The sequence below is a fragment of the Carcharhinus amblyrhynchos genome, chromosome 14, assembly GCF_965287045.1.
Source record: "Carcharhinus amblyrhynchos chromosome 14, sCarAmb.v2.hapA, whole genome shotgun sequence".
Taxonomy (NCBI): Eukaryota; Metazoa; Chordata; class Chondrichthyes; order Carcharhiniformes; family Carcharhinidae; genus Carcharhinus; species Carcharhinus amblyrhynchos.
The window spans coordinates 73,541,803-73,562,854 of record NC_137337.1 but is presented as its reverse complement, the minus strand read 5'-3'; the positions used below and the strand labels follow the sequence as shown (position 1 = coordinate 73,562,854).

The following is a 21,052-nucleotide window of genomic DNA, read 5'->3' as shown; positions in this document are numbered from 1 at the left end:
GGGCTGGGAAAGGAGCAATGTCAGGTGATGTTTCGGGGGTGGAGGTTTAGTGGCAGACAAGATGTGGGGTCAGAAATTCAGGTGCAGACTGAATGCGAGGCAGAAGTTGCAGACAGTTGGGTTCAGCTAGGGACAGTGACTGAACTTAACCACATTTAAAAAGGGTACCATTATAAACAGACAAGGACAAACACTACCTGGGGCTGGTTACAGTCTAAAGCAAGCTAAAATAGTGGCTTTGTAATCAGTTTTTTTTAAATAAACAGAAGCGTGCCTACACACAGTTTGCATCATATAGAATCTACAGTACAGAAGGAGGCCATTCGACCCATCGAGCCTGCACTGACCACAATCCCACCCATCCCTGTAACCCCAACCATTTACCCTCTTAGTCTGTCAGACACTAAGGGGCAACTTAGCATGGCCAATTCACCTAACCCACACATCTTTGGACTGTGGGAGCACCTGGAGGAAACCCACACAGACACGGGGAGAATGTGCAAACTCCACATAGATTGAGCCCTGATGCTGTGAGGCAGCAATGCTAACCACTGTGCCACCTTAAAGCGTCGCCCGAACAGGGACTTGAACACTGGAGCCTCAGGTTAAAAGTCTACCGACTGAGCTGTTCGGGCTCGCTGAAGTTGACTATATTTACTAAGACTTTTTAAAAAATGCCAAACTGGACAATTGCTCAGCAACTTTCTCCCCTTGCCTCCTGAAAACTTTGTACTCCAATCACATGATCCAGGATGTTGCTATTTATAGCTGTGACTGGGCACAGGCTGGACATTATGAATTATCATTCCTACAAAGAGTCTAAACCCTTTTGGATCTGAATTCTGGAACAGAGGCCCCTGTGAGAATCTATATAACTCTGAAGAAATCTGTTAGGGACCAGGACAGAAACTCCAAGGTATATTACAAAGTTAAACTAGACCCCCCAACTATTTTTGATTTTGGCATTAGTGGGAGCATAAGGTGTTTTGCTACAGGTGTGATTCTATTCACCCATTAGGGAGCATTTATTAAAATAAACTTGATTTAACAACACAGTTAAATTATAACAAAAAGAATTAGCATTATTTGTACCAATTAAAATACTTAAACATGACAAAATATAATGCTTATTATTGATCTATAGTTCCAATTTAAGCAACACCCCCATAGACATACATCCTTCTTCAGATAAGTTAGCACTAAAACAGATGTGTTGACGTAGGTGTTACATTTCCAGCCTTTTAACCTCTCTGGATAGAGATCCAGAAAGAAACCTACATTCCAACTCCAATACAATAGCCTCCAGAAAAGGATACATTCCCAAACAGCAGAACCTCAGAGAAAGAGAACTTTTTCTGGCAAAACCCTGTCTTCAAACTTCAGAGAGAAAATGTATTATTTCTCTCTGCAGCTCCGAAGCAGCAACTAAGCTTGTTTCTTCACGGTGAATTTGACAGTTTGATTTGATTATTATTGCCACATGTATTAGGGTACAGGGAAAAGTATTGTTTGTTGCGCACCATACAGGCAAAGCAGGCGGAGGAGGGGGGCTGGCAGGCGGAGGGGGGGGTGCAGGTGGAGGGGAGATTTAAGGCGGAGAGTTACTCCGTCTACATGTACAGTGATGAGGGAGGGTCACCCCAACACTGGCATCTTCTCCAAGGCCAGGGCATCATGACCTTGTTTGTCAACGACATCTTTGAGTTGTTTGGTGTATTTTTTTGTTTTTAGCGCATTGCACAGTTCTATTTGGAGCTGGTGTACTTGGGCACTGCCTTTGCCCCCTCCGACATGGCGCGCTTGGCCAGGTCCCCTGGGGCGGCAGCAGACACACACGGACTGGATCTCCCGGGAGCTTCCTGCCTGGCCCATTACAACCAGCACAGTATAATCAGCTCCCGGGAGATGCCAGCTGCTGCCCCAGGGGAACTGGCCAAGCGCGCCATGTCAGAGGGGGCAAAGGCAGTGCCCAAGTACACCAGCTCCAAGTAGAACTGTGCAATGCGCCAAAAACAAAAATACACCTAACAACTTGAGATTGTCAGTGTGGACTACAGCGGCCTTGGAAAGTGACCGTGTTTCTTAGCACATTTCACATCCTCAACCATGAGGTGCCAGCGTTGGACTGGAGTGGGCACGGTAAGGAGTTTCGCAAGACCGGGTTAAAGTCCAACAGGTTTATTTGGAAGCGCGAGCTTTCGGAGCGCTACCCCTTCATCAGCTGAGCGGAGAGTTGGGTTCGCAAGCACAGCACGTAGAGACAGAGATGGTATGAGTCACGGAAGTGTTTAATGTTCCTTAGCTTCAAGCAGGCACGTGACTGTGCTAATGTTACAACAGTCACCGCCAAAAACAAGTTCTTAGGCGTGAGGTAAATCACCGCAAAACCCATACTGAAAGTATTCAGTTTGCAAATTGTGCATTCCAATTGGATTTGTACCAGCGTCAGGAATGTGATTGAGCAAACTTATATTGTCTTTCCAATTAGTTGATGACTATAGATGCAACTACTTATTGCCATTCATCACTGACAAAGTGACAAAGCGCAGCTGCATCATGTTCAAATGTTACTCGAACAGGTAGTTAGCACCCCTGTACACCGACGGAGGCCTCATTAGGGTCCCGCCTGACACCGCAAAAATTAAACACTCCCAAATTAATTTGGCAATTGTTGTTTTCATTGTTGTTTTAATTGAAGTGCTTCATGTAGCAAATCCCTCGAGGAATCGCCGAGGTAATGGCCAATTACTGCGGATGCTGGAAAATCTCAGCAGCTCTGACAGCATCCGTGCAGAGACAAGGATTATCCAATCTTGAAACGTTGGCTCGATTCTCTTTCCACAGACGCTGTCGGACCTGCTGAGATTTCCCTGCATTTTCTGCTCATGCCTCCAGGAATCTCGTCCTTTTCTTTGCGATTTCTGTCAGATATCAACTGCGATGACTTCAAAGGCTCCATTAGGTTTGGGGAAGTCCAAAGGTGTGGAGGTTAGGTGGATTGGCCAGGGTAAATTGCCCTTATGTCCAAAGACACTCAACGTAAGAAGACGAACATCTCGCCAAGGCCATCCCCACACCCCCACTTCTTGCCTTCAAACAACCGCGCAACCTCAAACAGACCACTGTCTGCAGCAAACTACCCAGCCTCCAGGAGAACAGTGACCACGGCACCACACAACCCTGCCACAGCAACCTCTGCAATATGTGACACTGATACCGCCGTCACACACGAGAACACCATCCACCAGGTACACGGTACATACTCTTGCGACTCAGCCAACGTTGTCTATCTGATACATTGCAGGAAAGGATGTCCTGACACATGGTACATCTACGAGACCATGCAGACGCTACGACAGCAGATGAATGGATTTCCCTGCATTTTTGCCTCCAGGAATCTCTCTTTTCTTTGCGATTAGATATCAACTCCGATGACTTCAAAGGCAGCATTAGGTTTGGAAAGTCCAAAGGTGTGGAGCTTAAGTGGATTGGCCGTGGTAAATTCATCTTAGTGTTCAAAGACACTAAACGTGTGGAGTTGAATCTCGGGAAGAAGGTCAAACTGCACAGTGCTTTCTTTACACTCACGTGGGAAAGGAATGGGAAAAGTTGTGATTTGGTGAGTGTGCGCAGAGATCAGGTGCTTATGGTTGCCATCTGTGCTGAAAGGCGACCAGTTAGATTTCGAGTCAATCCAATTTGAGTCAATGTAAACTTCCCCAGACCGGGAGGTGTCTTTTAATCACCTTAAAACTCCCAACAATCGCAAAGCAACAGGAACACCAGAGATTGAGAGGTGACAGCATCTGATCCAGCAGGCAAGAATAAGAGGGGTTTTTTTTATATACAGCGGTCCTGGAAAGAAAACACTTACGGAAACAACATAAAAGATTACAAAAGTCGGGACACTGCACTCCCAGGTTGCATTTTTCACCCAACTCTAATTGCCCGACAAGTCTGATGTTGTCGGAGATTATTACGAATCTCTTTTGGAAAAACAGTCGCCTCAGATTGATATTGAATAGAATAGGATCCCTACAGTGCAAACAGAGACCATTTTGGCTCATTGAGTCTGCACTGACCACAATCCCACCCAGCTCCTATTCCCGTAATCCCACCTATGCTACTCCTGACACCAAGAGAAAATTTAGCATGGCCTATCGACCTAACCCACATCTTTGGACTGTGGGAGGAAACCAGAGCACCTGGAGGAAACCCACGCAGTCACGGGGAGAACGTGCACACAGACAGTGACCCAAGCCGGGAATTGAACCCAGGTCCCTGGCACTGTGAGGCAACAGTGCTAACCACTGTATCGTGATCTTAATCTTAAAACTAGGCAGAGACCATACTCAATACTCCTTACAGAATAGGGGAAAATTACACCCACTATTTCCACAACGGAAGTCTGTTATAATTGTGTAACCAACAGATTGGAGGGAGCTAACATGGGGCTAAAACCTGGACAAAGGTATTTTGCTAATATCGCGAGTGTCCAGAGAACAGACAGAGCAACAGAGTCGACCTAAAAACATCATTTAAGTGAGGCGAGGGTTTAGCTTGCTGCAAACATCAGAAAGATTACTTCATTCCTCCCTCTACAAGAATTGCAAAGATAATCTGGTTACAATTCTAATCAGTCTTCTTAAAGCTTTAATTCCCTTCCAACTTCATCTTCGAATTACAGATCTTATCCTTCCGACAGGTGAGCACCGCACCTGGATCTCGTATCCATTCACAAAGAATCCAAGATTAATTTCTGCTGTTGTTGTGTTTTGGTGAACACTTTTGGGTGACTGGCAATGTTTTATCGCGAGATCTAGGGCAGCACAGTGGTTAGCACTGCTGCCTCACAGTGCCAGGGACCCGGTTCGATTCCCGGCTTGGGTCACCGTCTGTGTAGAGTTTGCACATTCTCCCCGTGTCTGCATGGGTTTCCTCCGGGTGCTCCGGTTTCCTTCCACAGTCCGAAAAACGTACTGGTTAGGTGGTGTAATTCCCTCTCTAACGGCATTGTGGGTCAACCCACAGAACATGGACTGCAGCGATTCAAGATGGCAGCTCACCGCCACCTTCTGAAGGGCAATAAGGGATGGGCAATAAATGCTGGCCAGCCAGCGACACCCACGTCCCAGAAATGAGTAAAGAAAAAGGTGTATTGGCCATGGTAAATTCTCCCTCTGTGTACCCAAACAGGCGCCGGAGTGTGGTGAGTAGGGGATTTTCACCGTAACTTCATTGCAGTGTTAATGTCAGCTTGCTTGTGACACTAACAAATAAAACTTAGCTCTGCTGGTTCTGGGTTATTGAAGGTATCCTCCCACATTCTGAAAGACGAGCTGGTTAGGTGCATTGGCTGTGCTAAATTCTCTGCGTACCTGAACAAGTGCCGCAGTGTGGCGACTAGGGGATTTTCACAGTAACTTAATTTAGAGAAGAAGCTGTTCTCGAGTCGGTCAAATTGGAACTCAACTGGCAATCCATAACGCGCTGTAGAACTCAGTGGTCAGTGCAACAATCTGATTGCTGCAGCGAGGGAACAATTAAACAGACTCGTGGATCAACTGTCATTTTGACTCGAACAAAGAACAGTGAAATGGTCCCCGACTGACTGTATCAAATCCAAATGCTGCAAAGATTTGCTCTCATCAGTTCTTTATTGGATTACTTCCATCAAACTATTAGATCCCAATCACACTGAAAGGGAGGTCACTGAGGGTTTTAAACACCGAGTTTCCCTTCAATGGGAGGTGGCTGCTATTTGACTACTTGTCTTTAACGTCCGCGCGTTTGACAAAGAACGGTCTTTTGCCTCATAAAATGAGCTAAAAATTGCTTGCCGCGTCTGGACAATCGGTGGGTTAATTGGAAATTGGCCCCTCTATAGCATTGTTGGACTGCGGAGGGCTGTGGTAGCGATCGGAGAGTAGATGTTTCAGGGTCTGAAGGGAGAGAGTTTGTAATCCATTCCGCTCACTGTCACAGCTGATTGCCATCAATTTGATGCACTAACAGCAATGCGCCGAGACCAACTTGCAGAGTGGAAAAGGATCCACATTCATTTCATCGATAAAACTTGTCTCAGCACGTGGGTTCCAACAATTTGGAATCTGAGGTGACATTGGGAGCATCCTTTCGTTAATAGTCTTGGAAGAAAAACGGTAAGAAAGGTTACAGTGACTAAAATCTATTTGTGAATAAGGCAAACATGGACTCAAACACAAACAGAAAATGCTGGAAAATCTCCGCAGGTCTGACAGCATCTGTGGGGAGAGAATAGAGCCAACATTTCAAGTCTGGATGGCCCTTAATCAGATTCTCTCCCCACATTTGGGGTGATGGGGTGGAGGATGCGGGGGCATCAGAAGGCAGGGGAGCTAGCTCTCTGCGGCATCTCAGCTGCCAGATGCTAGGTCCCTTGCTCAGGCACTGAGCACCGCTGAATGAGTCAACCCCCTGGCAACCCATAGGCAAACACGCCAGGGTTTGTTGGCCACGCACACCACATGGCTGCTATGTTGACACCAGCAGTGGAGTGAGGCCCGTAACTGGTGCTCCACCCAGTTCAATGTGCCCTCCCGCCAGCAAACCTGCCATGGGTGACAGCTAATCCAGTCCATGCCCTGTGCTGGGGCATGCCAATGGCACAACTGTCCCTCAGAAAGATCACAAGAAAAGCCGCTTCACTGGACTTCCACGCAATGGGAGTTGAAACACATTATTCCTAACATCAGATGGGGGCGGCATAGTGGCACTGCTGCCTCATAGCGCCAGGGACCCAGGTTCGATCCCTGACTTGGGTGCCTGTCTGTGTGGAGTTTGCACCTTTCCCTTGTGTCTGCGTGGGTTTCCTCCGGGTGCTCCAGTTTCCTCCCACAGTCTAAAGATATGCGGGTTAGGTTGATTGGCCATGTTAAATTGACCCTTAGTATCCCAAGAGGTGTAGGTTAGGCGGATTGGCCATGCTAAATTGCCCCTTTGTGTTCCAGTATGTGTAAGGTAAGGAATTAGTGGGATAAATACATTGGATTACAGGGATAAGGCATGGGGAAAACAATTCTTTCAGGGTGTCAGTGCAGACTTGATGGGCCAAATGGTCTCCTTCTGCTCTGTAGTGATTCTATAGGGCCCAGACTGTACTCGATCTGAGAGCTCAGAGAGTCCTTATCCTGATTCAAGCACAAGGATTATTACAAATCTGCAAAATCCTTTGCAAGTGATTTGGCAAATACTTTCCGATAAAAGAAAATGCAAGAGATTTTATTTAGCTTTTACGCTAAAATGCGCCGCCACTAACCAACAGAGTTGTGGGAAGAAAGTCAAGTCATGAATAAAAGAGCTCAAGTCATTTTCAGGTGTCTGATTTCCAATAAAACCTCTTCTAAGCTGATGATAATCAGACTGGGGTGAATGAAGCCCAGTCTCTTATTCCACAGAGAGTAAAACAAGAATATACAAATGGATGCGCACACATCAGAATGGGTTTCAGATTCCAATTCTCAGCAAATTCTTTAGTTTCACTGATTAATAAAATATCAACAGAAAGCTCACATTCCAGGTTAATAGAATCCCGACAATGCAGAAAGAGGCCATTCAGCCCATTGAGAATGCACCGACTACAATCCCACCCAGGTCCTACCCCCATTACCCCATGCCTTTATCCTAACTAGGCCCCCTGGGACTAAGGGGCAATTTAGCATGGCCAATTCACCTGGTCCGCACATCTTTGGGCTGTGGGAGGAAACCAGAGCACCCAGAGGAAACCCGCGCAGACATGGGGAGAACGTGCAGAGTCAGAGCAAAAAGTGACCCAAGCCCCGAAGTAAGAAGTTCTTACCCAAGCAATGTTAACCACTGTGCCGCCCATTAATGCTGGAACACAAATGATGGTCTTTGCCTATGCATCATCTAAACCTTAAAGCTCCCACAGTTAAGGCACTTACTAAAATAGTCAAAATAAATTCTCATACGTTCAAGAAATTGCAGTGTTGACCATTGCTCAGCTGGGAGCAATCTCAGGCCTGGAGTCTGAAGGTCGTGGTTTCAAATCCCTCGGAGACTTGAACTCTGGTGCACTACTGAGGGGGTGCTGCACTGTTGGGGTGACATTAAACAGAGGTCCATTCTACCCTCTCAGATAGGCATGTAACATCCCCTGGCACTGCTTCAAGGTGTGGAAATGCCAGCGTTGGACTGGGGTAAACACAATAAGAGATCTCACAACACCAGGTTAAAGTCCAAGTTTATTTGGAGCAAACACCACTAGCTTTCGGAACTGGCTGTTCCTTCATCAGGTGGGTGGGAGTTCTGATCACAAACAGGGCTATATGTACACACATATATAAGACTTGATTAGCTGCAAAGACTCGCATTCCAATCATTATTCATGTAAATTGAGTTTGTGTCTTTATGTGTCCTGTTTGTGATCAGAACTCCCACCCACCTGATGAAGGAACAGTCAGCTCCAAAAGCTAGTGGTGTTTGCTATAATTAAACCTGCTGGACTCTAACCTGGTGTTGAGAGACTTCTTACTGCTTCAAGGAGCAGGGAAACTCCCCAGCACAACACAACTCCAGCTGTATAGAACTTTAGCTGGGCTGCATTTGGAATATTGCGTGCAGTTCTGGTCCCACACTACCAGAAGGACGTGGATGCTTTGGAGAGGATGCAAAGAAGGTTTACCAGGATGTTGCCCAGTCTCAAGGGTTTTAGGTATGAGGGCAGGTTGGATAAACTTGGATTGTGTTCATTGGAAATACGGAGGCTGGGGAGACACCTGATGGAGGTCTACAAAATCATCAGGGGGTGCACAGTCAGAGGCTTTTTCCCAGGGTAGAAGGGTCAACTACAAGAGGGTGCAGGTTCAAGGTGAGAGGTGCTTAAGTCTAGGGAAGACGTGTGGAGGAAGTTTGTCACACCAAAGGTGTGGGTGCCTGGAATGCACTGCCAATGGAGGTGGTGGAAGCAGGCACATTAGCAACCCGCTTCTTAATAAGATGCATTTATATATTTATTTGTGTCACAACTAGGCTTACATCAACACTGCAATGAAGTTACTGTGAAAATCCCCGAGTTGCCACACTCCGGCGCCTGTTCGGGTACACTGAGGGAGTATTTAGCATGGCCAATGTAGCTAACCAGCACGTCATTTGGACCGTGGGAGGAAACCGGAGCACCCGGAGGAAACCCATGCAGACATGGAGAGAATGTGCAGCAGGTCCCTGGCACTGTGAGTCAGCAGAGAATTTAGCACGGCCAATGTAGCTAACCACCGTGTCCCCCTCCCCACATCATCTTGGATCTTCCACTCCAACCTGTCCGTGGATATTTCCAAATTACTGGCCGTTCCAGGACTATCACACTGAATTCAACATCTAACATGGTGCCCAGATAGATATACACCCAGCACTTCTTGTTAAATCAGTAAACTAATTAGATTGGCTGAGAGCTTCATTCACATATCTGCTACTCAGTGGTGAGGAAGGTTCTAATCCCGAGTCCGACTTGCTAACAAACTTACGTCCTCCAATTGCACGCTCAACACAAATTACCTAACCCACTTAGATCAGATTTATCCATCCCTCTTACTGGACAGGATTAAGGCCGTTATACTTCACAAGACGCAGTGTAGCAACTCACCTGCAATAGCACCTCCTACACCCTCGACTTCTACCCAGGAGGGTTAAGGACAGGAGGTGCACGGGAACACAGCAAGTTCCCCTTCAAACTCTCACACCGTCCTGACTTGGAACATTCGCTTCACTGTCGAACTCGCTCCCCGACAGCACGGTGGGTGTACCTACGCCCGACAGGCCCACAGCGGTTCGAGACAGGGGCTGACCAGCACTTTCCCAAGGCCCATTAGTGAATGGGGAGGAAATGCTGGGTCTTGCCAGTGACAACTACCATGACATGAGCGAATAATTAAACATTCACAAGGATGAAATCTATGACGTTAACATAGTTGATGCTTTGAGTGGTGCGAAGGTGCACGGGGGCAGTGGTTCCTTATACGGTAACGGTTCCATTCTTTCCTGGGATTGCGGTATCGGCAAGGTCAACAATTGTTGCCCATCCCCACGTCCTTCAACTTAGTGCCTTGCTCAGCCATCTCGGAGGCAAGTTAAGCCACATCAGGGGTTATGAGGAAAAGGCAGAAGAATGGGGATGAGAAAAGAATCAGCCACGATTGAATGATGGATCAGACTTGATGGGCCGAGTGGCCTAATTCTGCTCCTATGTCTTCTGGTCTTATCCCTCAGTTGTTGCGTGTAGCCCAGACCAGATGGGCAGCAGATGTTCTGCCCATTTTCTAGTCTTTTTACGTGGCCAGAATCTGGGACTGTCAAGAGATGCTTCAGACTCTGTCAGGAACGATTATTTATTGAGAAGAGAAGTTTCGGTACAGGAGGAGCCTGCAGGCCTCAGCTGCCCTGGAGCAGCAGCTCCTGTCCTGACTACATAGCAACGATTCTACCTGAGAGGGGGCTCCACCCTCTGGTTTCATCGCTCACTCTCAGAGTGGGATTTTCCAGTCCCGCTGCAATTCCCGTGGCAGGCAGGACATGGACCATGCAAAGGTCCACTGACCTCGGGCAGGGCTTTCCAGCCGCGCTTGCTCCAGGCTGGAAAACCCCACCCTCAGTTTCCATTGGTCCCTCAAGTCAGGTGACTCTGTATTCTCTTAAAGAAACAGACACGTCATTCACAACATTTCTGGATGTTAGCGAACCAGATAGGTTTTTAAATCGATGATAGTTTCACGGTTGCCATTATCGAAATCAACTTTATATTCCAGGTTTATTAATTGAATTTAAATTCCACCAGTTGCCATTGGTGGGATTTGAACCCATGTCCCCAGAGCATTAGCCTGGGGCTTCTGGATTACTGGAGCTGTGACATTACCACTACGCCACCATCTCCCCCAGGCAATGAGCTCAGGTTAAGTGCTTCCCTTCAGGGCCAAAGCTTAGATAACTGAACAGGCTTCACAGAACACATTGTCTCCCATAGAATCCCTGCTGCGCACAAGGAGGCCATTCGGCCCATCAAGTCTGCTCCAACTACAATCCAACCCTGATCCCTATCCCCTTAACCCCACACATTTACCTGCTAATCCCTCTGATACTAGTGTCAATTTAGCACGTCCAATCCACCTAACCCGCACATCTTTGGACTGTGGGGGGAAACTGGAGCACCTGGAGAAAACCCACGCAGACATGGAGAGAGCGTGCAGTCTGAGCACAGAAGTGACCCGAGGCTGGAATTGAACCTGGGACTGTGTAGCTGTGAGGCAGCAGTGCTTACCACTGTGCCAACTTAAAAAGAGGTCTCCTGAACCTCTCTCCCATTTATCCTGCAGGGGAGACTCTTCCAGTAAATGCCAAAAAAAAGCACAAAAACAAAACTCCTGAATGGTTCCTGGCAACATGGCATGGTGGCACAGTGGTTAGCATTGCTGCCTCACAGCGCCAAGGACCCAGGTTCGATTCCAACCTCGGGACACTGTCTGTGTGGATTCAGCACATTCTCCCTGTGTCTGCCTGGGTTTCCTCCAGGTGCTCTGGTTTCCTCCTATACTCCAAAAGATGTGTGGGTTAGGTTGATTGGCCATGCCAAATTTCCCCTTCGTGTCAGGGGGACCAGCTGGGGTAAATGCATGGGGTTATGGGTATCGGACCTGGGTGGGATAGCAGTCAGTGCAGACTTGATGGGCTGAATGGCCTCATTGTGCACTGTGGGATTCTATCATAACATGTTCAAACTAAATTCCACAATGTTACTTCAGGTAACGCCTGGAAATAATTTTATTCCACGTATTGGACAAGTGCGCAACCAGTTTGCACTGATACCAGAAGTATTGAAGCAATTACCTCAACACAATAACCTCTCGCAGTGAGATATCGGTGTTTCCTCAGGGATTAGCTTTGTTATGCCTGGCTTCTTCAGCTGTTATTGATCCGAATGCTGCAGGGTAGTCCAGCACTCGCAGGGAATTTAAGACTGATTTCCCCGACACTGCTGTGAGCGAGGCCAGAGGGAGAATCAGATGGCACCGAAACATCGTCATTCGTAAAAAGCAAATCGTTTGGGGTGGCGGACGCAGCAAAATTGTCGACGACAGCGTGCATCGGTGGGCGGCACAGTGGTTAGCACTGCTACCTCACAGTGCCAGGGACCCAGGTTCGATTCCCAGCCTGGATGACTATCTGTGGAGTCTGCACATTCTCCCCGTGTCTGCATGGGTTTCCTCCGGGTGCTCCGGTTTCCACCCACAGTCCAAAGGCGTGCAGGTTAAGTTGATTAGCCGCGCTAAATTGCCCCTTGGTGTCAGGGGAATTAGGAGGGTAAATATACATGGGGTAACGGGACTAGGACCTGGGTGGGATTGTGTTGATGCAGGCTTGATGGGCTGAATGGCCTCCTTCTGCACTGCAGATTCTATCAGCAGCAGAATGGTGAACTGAGAATTTGATAAGAGTGGGAATTTGGTGCAGAAGGGGAGGGAGGGGCTGTTTTTACCTGGTGTGGCTTGTATAAGCTCGAGGCAGCAATTATTTACAACCCGGAAGGCATAACTAGTATTTTATATGTTAATAAACTAAATAAGTTTAAATAGTCCTTAAACCAAGCCCCAGGGAATGGATCACATTAAGCTTTAAATAATTAAACGCACAGAATAAAGCTAGTTAAAGATGACATTGAGACTTTTATACCTGCGGAGGCGCTAACAGCCATCATCTAAGGTGTACTATTGACTTTGGCCAGAGAAACAGAAATGGATTTTTAACCTGGTTCATGAACAGGCAACACCGAGTCGCTAAAATATCAATCTCACATTGTTGTATCATCAATTTTGAAGGAATCTGCCAACTCCTGCTTCCAGCTAGCAAAACTCACTTTAATGTGAAGGATCTCTCCTTGGGCTCTGACATTCCCGACTCCAGCATTCACACAAATCAATATTCCTTTCCCTTTTTAATTCGAAGTTTTATTTTCTCCTTACGTTTATGCACGAAGTTGTGCTGAACAGTCAAATAAACATTACTTCCAGGAGGATAGAATCCCTGCAGTGCAGAAGGAGGCCATTCGGCCCATCAAGCCTGCACCGACGAAAATCCCACCCTATCCCCATAACGGCGGCACGGTGCTTAGGCACTGCTGCCTCACAGCACCAGAGACCCGGATTCGACATCCAGGCTTAGATCACTGTCTGTGTGGAGTTTGCACATTCTCCTCATGTCTGCGTGGGTTTCCTCCAGGTGCTCCGGTTTCTCCCGCAGTTCAAAGATGCGCTGGTTAGGCTGCATTGGCCGTGCTAAATTCTCCCTCAGTGTACCCGAACAGGCGCCAGAGTGTGGTGACTAGAAGATTTTCACAGTAACTGCATTGCAGTGTTAATGTAAGCCTACTTATGACTAATAAATAAATACACAATAATAATTATCCCCCTGAAACTACGGTCAATTTAGCAAGGCCAATCAACCGAATCCCACACATTTTTGGGCTGTGGGAGGAAACCGGAGCACTCGGAGAAAACCCATGCAGACATAGGGAGAACATGTGGCCCAAGTCAGGAATCGAACCCGGGTCCCTGGTGCTGTGAGGCAGCAGTGCTAACCACTGTGCCGCCTTGGCACCCCCAAATCAAAGCGGAGAATGTAGGCAACAATCCCACTACCTCTGATTCAACTCGATAGTCGCTGCAAATCACTTTAAACTTGATCTCAGCAACAGAGGTTTTGGGGGAAACAAGACACAGTTTATTTCAAATGTTCAAATGCCTCAGCCTGCTGACAGAGGGTGAGAAAAATAAAGCCAGTCCGTAAGCCTGAGTTTCAGCTACTGTGATCCATCAGGGAGGGAGTAAGTTACATGGACATGACTCAAGAGGCAGTCACATGAGTCAGGCTAGTTCCTATTCTGTGGGTGGCACGGTGGTTAGCATTGCTGCCTCACAGCACCAGGGACCCAGGTTCGATTCCCGGCTTGGGTCGCTGTCTGTGTGGAGTTTGCACATTCTCCCTGTGTCTGCGTGGGTTTCTCCGGGTGTTCCTGTTTCCTCCACGTTAAGTTGTCCCTTAATGCCCCAAGATGTGTGTGGGGGAGGGAGGAGGGGAGGGAGGTGGGGAGGGAGGTGGGGAGGGAGGAGGGGAGGGAGGAGGGGAGGGAGGGAGGAGGGGAGGGAGGGAGGAGGGGAGGGCATGGGTAAGATACTCTGTCAAAGAGTCAGTGCTGACTCAATGGGTCGAATAGCCTCATCTTCACTGTAGGGTTTCCATGATTCTAAATGCTGCAGAAGGGAGGACAAGTTATTAATGAGCTAACGACACACTCACTTCATCTCGGCAATCCTGTCACCTGTGAGAAATACGTGGCATAAACTGAGCTGGTTTAGAAGTGAAAAATCAGCCACACGCTGGCACGGGGCTGGGACACGATGCTGCAATCTGACAGGCCAGCACACTGGCTTGCAATTACCCTCTGACTCATCCACTTTCTGTGGCAGCCTCTAATACCAGCCTGTATCTCGACAGCCTTAGCAGCAGCATTTAATGCACGGCTACCCTACTCTCCCCACACTCTTATCTTCTCTCAGGCCCCCAGCCTGTCAGCTGGAGGCTTCTCTAATTCCCATTTCTGACAGAGTGCTCTTATTGACAATCAGAAAGAAAGCTTTCAACGTCCACGGATCAGCATCCTGCTGGGATGTAAAAACCCCGCTGATCTTTGCTGTCCGCACTGAGTCAGGTCAGACTGGCATATCGGAGATCTGGGACGCGCTGCACAAGGTCCAATTGCGGCAAAACAACTTAGACCCGGCTGTCACCACCTTCGCCTTTCAACCCTACTCAACACCAGGCAAGGTGACAAAAGCCCGGTCAGCTTCCTATTGAAGTGAGTCACGCAACCTGATCTCCTATTAAGTAGTGTGAATATGCCGTGATTTGATGGGCGGCACAGTGGTTAGCACTGCTGCCTCACAGCGCCAGGGATCTGGGTTCGATTCCCAGCTTGGGTCACTGCCTGTGTGGACTCTACACATTCTCCCCATGTTAGTGAGGGTTAGAACAAAGAACACTATAGCACAGGAAACAGGCCCTTTGGACCTCTAAAGTCCACAGTCCGAAAGACATGCTGGTTAGGGTGCATTGGCCGTGCTAAATTCTCCCTCAGTGTACCTGAACAGGCACCAGAGCGTGGAAACTCGGGGATTTTCACAGTAACTTCACTGCAGTGTTAATGTAAGCCTACTTGTGATGAATAAATAAATTTTACTTTACTTTTACTTTCTAAGTCCATTATAGAGTCCCATGCTGGAATATTACCACCTCGCCCACTCAAGAGAAGAATGCTGTTCTGTGTGCCGGTAAAATTCCAGCAACCGAATCATAGCGATTTATAGTACAGAAATAGTCCCTTCTGCCCAACTTGTCCATGTCACCCTTTTTTTTTAAATCTTTAAGCTAATCCCAATTGCCCCCTTTGGTCCATATCCCTCTATACCCATCTTACCCATGTAACTAACTGTCTAAATGCTTTTTAAAAGACAAAATTGTACCCACCTCTATTACTACCTCTGGCAGCTCGTTCCAGACAGTCACCACTCTCTGTGAGAAAAAATTGCCCCTCTGGACCCTTTTGTATCTCTCCCCTCTCACCTTAAACCTATGCTTCTAGTTTTAGACTCCCCTACCTTTGGGAAAAGATATTGTTATCTAGCTGATCTGTGCCCCTCATTATTTTATAGACCTCTGTAAGGTCACCACTAAGCCTCTGACGCTTCAGGGAAAAATGTCCCAGTCTATTTAGCGTCCCCTTACAACTCAAAACACATTTTTAAAACAAAAATAGCTCACAGCGAAAGTTGACTCAATTGTGTTAAAAAAATCATGCAGTGTGCTGATGTTAATAGCAATCTGTGCATGATGTCTGTCAACGACAAGAGGGGATTCCAGTGAAACATCTAAAATGCTGAGGGGGTCTAACAGAGCACATACTGAGAGCCATTTTCCCCTTGTTGTTGAGTGTAGAGTTCAAGGATTGGGTATTTAAGGTCTCAGAATCGGAGTGGGTAATACTTCACTGTCAAACTTTTGGATTGTGGACAAAACACGTCCTTTTTTTGCCACATTGCATTATTCACTCAGATGCTTACTGGATTTGTTTAAACTTTATTTAAGTTTATTTATTAGCGTCACAAGTAAGGCTTACATTAACGCTGCAATTTAGTTACGACGAAAATCCCCTAGTTGCCCCACTCAGGCGCCTTTTTGGGTACACTGAGGGAGAATTTAGTACGGCCAATGCATCTCATCAGCCTGTGGGAGGAAACCAGAGAACCCAGAGGAAACCCACGCAGACACGGGGAGAATGTGCAAACTCTACATAGACAGTGACCCACACCAGGAATCGAACCCGGGACCACAGCGCTGTGAGGAACCAGGGCTAACCAGGAAACTGGAGGGGCGCAGAGGTTTACAGCATGGATCAACGAAGAGGGAATCTATTAACTTAGCAGAACACAATCCGAGCACTTGTACGTGGCAGCGCCAGCCCAGTTCAGATGGTATAGCATGGGCAAAATCAGCCTGAATATTAATCCAAGGCCCAAGCTAACACAGAAGAGCCAGCATTCTCAGAGCAAAGGTGTCAGAGTCAATCCAAACCTTCAAATTAAGACCACAACATGAAGCATGTGTATGTGCCTTCAGTCCAAAGAAAGAGACGAAGTCTGTTGGGATTATATACAGGAGCAGGTCAGGGGTTAGGAATCCTATGGTGAGTAACTCATCTCCTGGTCCCCCAAGGCCTGTCCACCATCTACAAAGACACAAGTCAGGAGTGTGATGGAGTACCTCCCACCTGCTTGGATGATTGCATCTCCAACAACAACACAAGAAACTCAACACCTTCCAGGACAAAAGTGGCCCGCTTGATTGGCACCACATCTGTTCCCTCCACCACCAACGCTCAGTAGCAGCAGTGCGTACTATCTACAAGATGCATTGCAGCAATTCACCCAAGATCCTTGAACAGCACCTTCCAAATACATAACCACATTCATCTAGAAGGACAAGGGCAGCAGATACATGGGAACCTGCGAGTTCCCCTCCAAGTCACTCACCATCCTGACTTGGAAATATATCACCATTCCTTCAGAGTCACCGGGTCAAAATCCTGGAATTCCCTCCCTAATGGCATTGTGGGTCAACCCATAGAACAGGGACTGCAGCGATTCAAGAAGGCAGCTCACCGCCACCTTCTCAAGGGCAACTAGGGATGGGCAATAAATGCTGGCCAGCCAGCGACACCCATGTCCCACTAATGAATAAAAACTCATTGGAGTTCTGAAGAGTGAGAGAGGATCTCATAGAAACTTCTAAAATTCTAACAGGTTAGACAGGGTAGATTCAGAAAGAATGTTTCCAATGGTGGTTGAGGAGAAGGGAAAAACCTTTTAGGACAGAGGTGAGGAGAAATTTCCTCACCCAGAGGGTGGTGAATGTGTGGAATTCACTACCACAGAATGTAGCTGAGGCTAAAACAGCGCGTGGATTTCAACAAGAAATTAGATAGAGCTCTTGGGGCTAAAGGGATCAAGGGATATGGGGGAAAGGCGGGGGGATCAGGATATTGAATTTGATAATTGGCCACAATCAAAACGAATGATGGGGCAGGCTCGAAGGGCCAAATGGCCTGCTCCTGCTTCAAGTTCCTATGTTTCTATGAAAGCAGTACAGAAGGGTAACATCGTAAAATAAATCAAAAGCTTAGAAAGCAAAGGCAAATACAACATTTTTGAAACATTTGACATCACTTAACAGCATCGAGAGCCCAAACCAAGGGGCTGGCCAGATCCAGCCAATTGCCACTGCTCTCTCGAGTTGTCCAAGAGGAGGTGCCAGGAAGCAACGGAGGGTGGCGAACATGGTCAACGCAACTGTGCTCCATTCACTCAACAAATTACACTCGGTCGGTGGTGGTTCTGGGGGAAGCTAATTAATATCAGGGTTCAATCGGCATTTGAGGCTGTTAGCAGTTGGTAAATTACGGCACCCCAGTGAAGCTGCAAAGGTTTAAAGTTGACAGAAAGTGCTTTGCCCCCGCCACCACCCCCCTCTCCCGGAGGAAAAAAAGACACTTTACCTTTTTGTCTTGGGGTTTTTGCTTATCTTCAGATACCAAGAGCATAAGGCACCTCCTTGGCAGACAGGCGTTCTGTGACTGCAAACAAAAAAAAACGACAGCCATTAATACTGGCGACGAGACACAACCGTGTTCAGCAAGAATGGCAACTACAGGAAGGAGTGAGAAAGAACATCTCAATGCACTCGCTTTCTTAAGACTCAGGAGTCATAGAGATTTACAGCATGGAAACAGACCCTTCAGCCTAATGCGTCCACACTGCCCTTTTTTTAAACCATCATGCTAGTCCCAAATGCCCGCATTTGGCCCATATCCATCTATACCCATCTTATCCATGTAACTACCGAAATGCTTCCTAAAAGACAAAATTGTACCCACCTTCACTACTGCCTCTGGTAGCTTGTTCCAGACACTCACCACCCTCTGAGTGAAAACATTGCCCCTTTGGACCCTTTTATATCTCTCCCCTCTCACCTTAAACCTATACCCTTTAGTTTTAGACTCCCCTACCTTTGGGAAAAGATATTGACTGTCTAGCTGATCTGTGCACCTCATTATTTTATAGACCGCTATAAGGTCACCCCTCAGCCTCCTAAGCTCCAGGGAAAAAAATCCCAGCCTAGCCAACCTCTCCTTATAACTCAAACCATCAAATCCCAGTAGCATCCTAGTAAATCTTTTCTGCACTCCTTCTAGTTTAATAATATCCTTTCTACAATAGAATGATCAGAACTATACACAGCATAGCAAGGAAGAGAGAAATCAAACTCTGCAAAATAGTTTGTTTGAAGATGTTCAGGAGAAATGTTTGTGTTCCCATCCCTCTGCAGTTCCTTCAACCTCAATCCTCATCTCTTCATCAGTTCCAATGGGAATTCCCAACAACTGTGCGTGGACATCCGGAGCCAGTTTTGGCCAAGAGATTAAAGCTCTGAAAAATGACTTGGATTCACTTTGGAAAACTTCCAAGCAATTAACAAAGGGGTCTTAATAAAGTGTTGGAACATGAGCTAAATGTGTTGATTAGTCCTTACCATTGTATTAGCTCCAGTTTGTTTATATCCAGAAGCACTGTATTGTTACTGCAGCAACATAACTGATCACCTGATGAAGGAGGAGTGCTCGGAGGGCTCATGATTCCAAATAAACATGTTGGACTTTAACCTGGCGTTGTAGACTTCTTACTGAATTTAATTGATGCACTGTTCAATTTTTAATTTGAACTAATAATGCAGGCTTTTATTCTTTGCATTTTTCCCTGGGATTTTGTGGAATGAGGCTTATTTGGGATAATTGACAGGTAAGGTTAAATGACCGGGTACAGCCAGGCTCACACAGACCTCAAGCTCAGTTTGCTTTTGGGGTTTTGAGAGAGAGGTCGCTTTCTCTGCATCTCTTGCTCTGTCTCAAATGGAGACTGAAATCTGCCAAGAAGAAAGCCTTTTCTCCCTCAACTATTTGGGGGTGGAAATCTTTCTGGGAAGTTGCTGTGTGGAAATTGAAAATCTAGTACCAATGTAAGCATCTTTGATTTCTGTGCTAAATGGTTCTAAAGAAAGGATTTATGTCTGTGGGGGGATACTGCTAAACTGGAACAAAAGAGATAGCTAGCTGTTAAGAATTATACTTTGTCATGTTTAAGTATTTTAATTGGTGAAAGTTATGCTAATTATTTTTGTTATATTCTAACTGTGTTCTTAAATAAACTTTGTTTGATAAAAGCTCCCTGGTGGGTCAGTGGAAACATAACTGGAGCAAAACAGCTTATTCTCGTCCTGATGCCAAAATCAAAAGTTATGATGGAGGCTAACTTCACAAAATACCTCGGAGTTTCTAATTGGGTCCCTGGGTGACGCAAGATGAACTCAATATGCAGATTTCTAAGTCTCAAATTATTGATCATTTTTCAAAAGTGAACAGAAATTGCACTTTAAGCCAAAGGCACAACAAATCCGTTGAAAAAGTCAAACAGGAGTTCACACTGATGAAATCCATTGTTTGGATCCAATTTTGATTTGAATAATAAGATAGTTTCTTGCCTCTAAGACCACGGTCTGACTTGCTTGGTTTGACACTGTGATGTATGAGCTTAATTGTAGATTCGTCATAAAACGATGCATTCAGAATTCCATTGACTTAATTCGAAGCTTGGACTTGTACTGGATTTTCTCGCACAACTGATGCATCTAAATGGTGTTTGAACATTGTCCACCACAATCAATCATCATCACTGGTGACAGGAACCACAGAATTTGATACAGTAAAGTTATAAAACCTTCCACCGCATCAAATGACAGAACAGCATTAGTGACTAAACACTGTTTCCTTCATAGAATTCTATTGTTCAGAAGGAAGCCATTTGGCCCATCAAACCTGCAATCCTACGGAAGCCCTATCCCTGCTTAGTTACCCTGCAAATCCCTCCAACCTATCACATCCCCGGATCTTAAGGATTAATTTAGCACGTCCAATCAACTTAAACTACACATCTTTGGACTGTGGGAAGAAACTGCAACATTCAGAGGAAACCCACGCAGACACAGGGAGAACATGCAAACTCCACACAGACAGTGACCTAAGTCAGGAATCGAACCCTGATCCCTGTGAGGCAGCAGTGCTAACCACTGTGCTGCCCGGTTTACGCAACTTATACTTTTAAACTGCAGAAAGAAACAGATTCTCATTCCTCATCATTCTCCAATCCATTGATTCTGTCTACACTTCCCTCTGCCTCAGAAAAGCAGCCGGCATAATTAAGGACCCCACGTATCCTGGACATTCTCTCTTCCACCTTCTTCCGTCGGGAAAAAGATACAGAAGTCTGAGGTCATATACCAACCAACTCAAGAACAGCTTCTTCCCTGCTGCCATTAGACTCTTGAATGGACTTACCTTGCATTA

The 21,052-nt window shown here is 46.6% G+C and overlaps 1 protein-coding gene across 6 annotated transcripts in view; it reads right to left on the bottom strand.

Annotated features, from left to right (window-relative positions):
- Positions 1-21,052, bottom strand: part of LOC145352783 (alpha-(1,6)-fucosyltransferase) — a 565,169-nt gene that overhangs the window by 285,323 nt on the left and 258,794 nt on the right. For 5 of the 6 annotated variants that reach the window (XM_080203100.1, XM_080203101.1, XM_080203102.1 and 2 more), the window contains one exon: positions 18,152-18,229. The gene's annotated coding sequence lies outside the window, so the exon portion shown is untranslated. Of the gene's footprint in view, positions 1-16,671; positions 16,759-18,151; positions 18,230-21,052 lie in introns of those variants that run through there. The other variant, XM_080203105.1, reaches the window with a different exon arrangement.